The following is a 1,544-nucleotide window of genomic DNA, read 5'->3' as shown; positions in this document are numbered from 1 at the left end:
TGTAATCTTCCTTTTTGTTCCCCCACCCACCAGCTGAGGTCTTTAACTCTTCTTTCGCTTTCCGCCTAATCTGTTGCTATGGGAACCAAACACTCAAAACCTCAGGGTCTCATGCCTTTGGCCTGCCTTCTTAGATCCTTAAAAAAGCTAGGATTATCTTACACTGTCAGATCAAAATGCCTAAAATTCTTGTGCACCACTTCCAGGCCTCAGTACAAACTAGATAATAACTCTGTTTGGCCAAACACTGGAACCTTAAACCTCAATATTTTAAAAGATTTGGAAAACTTCTGCCAGGGTAATGGCAAGCAGTCTGAACTACCTTACATCCATGCCTTTCTTGACCTCCGTGCTAATCCCTCCCTCTGTGTCAAATGTTCTTCCCACCAGGTCCTCCTGGCTAAGACAGTCTCACCAGATCCTGAAACTCCAGGGGCCTCTACCCCTCTCCCTCCTCCCTCTGACTCTGCTTTTGATCCTTGTGTAGCTGACAACCTGCCCCCTATCAGAACATAGCCACAAGACCCCCCCTGCTCCTGAGCCCGAGGCACAACCAAGTTCTCCCCCTGCCCTCCCATCACTATACACTCCCTTGCCTTCCAGTCCAGGGGCCAGCCCAACTCACCTCCCTTCTCCACCTCAAACTCCCTCTCTGCTATCTTCCCCCTCCCTTCCTCAGCATTCTGAGTCTGACACTCACTCTCTTGACTCCCCTTTATTCAAGGAAATCCAAAATCTTAAACGTCTCCTTACCAAATATTCCCTACTCTCCCCGAGTCTGACTTCTACCTCAAATACCCCATTTACCCCTCCTGTATCTGCTTCTACTTCAATTCCAGACCCTGCCTCAGATACTCCTGCCCCTACATCCTCTCATGGACAAGACACCGTTCTCACCTCTCCCACTTCAGCTTCCTCCCAGGCCTCCCCTTCTCCTTCTCTTCTGCCTCCTCCCAACCCCTCTCCCGTGTCAAGCCATACCCGTTCCCACACCCAGTCTCAGCTTCCTTCCCATGGCATTTTTCCCCTCATGGAGGTGGCAGGCATGGACGCGATTGTCAAAGTCCATGTGCCTTTCTCTCTTGGAGACCTCTCTCAACTAGACCGCAAAATCCGTTCCTTTTCCACTAATCCTACTCACTTCACACAAGAGTTTAAATATATTACTCACAGCTATGATCTAACCTGGCATGATCTCTTTATGATTCTCCAGTCTACCCTCACCCCTGATGAAAGACATAGGGTCTGGACAGCAGCACAGGAATATGCTAATGAGCTTCATTCTACTAATCAAGCTCACCCTATTGGCAGTGAGGCAGTTCCCCTTCAGGACCCTGGGTGGGATTACCAACCCCCACCAGGAGGTCAGGCAGGACCTTCCCCAGGTAGAGCAGCCAGGGACCACATGATCACTTGCCTCCTGACAGGTCTTCAGAGAGCTTCGCTCCCTAAGGTAGTTAACTTTGAAAAGCTTAGATTCATTACTCAGGGCTCTGCTGAAACCCAAGCTCAGTTTATGGACAGACTCACTGATGCTCTGGTCC

This window comes from Nannospalax galili, unplaced genomic scaffold (genome assembly GCF_000622305.1).
Source record: "Nannospalax galili isolate Female #2095 unplaced genomic scaffold, S.galili_v1.0 scaffold2130, whole genome shotgun sequence".
NCBI classification, from domain to species: Eukaryota; Metazoa; Chordata; class Mammalia; order Rodentia; family Spalacidae; genus Nannospalax; species Nannospalax galili.
This window is presented reverse-complemented; position numbering follows the sequence as displayed.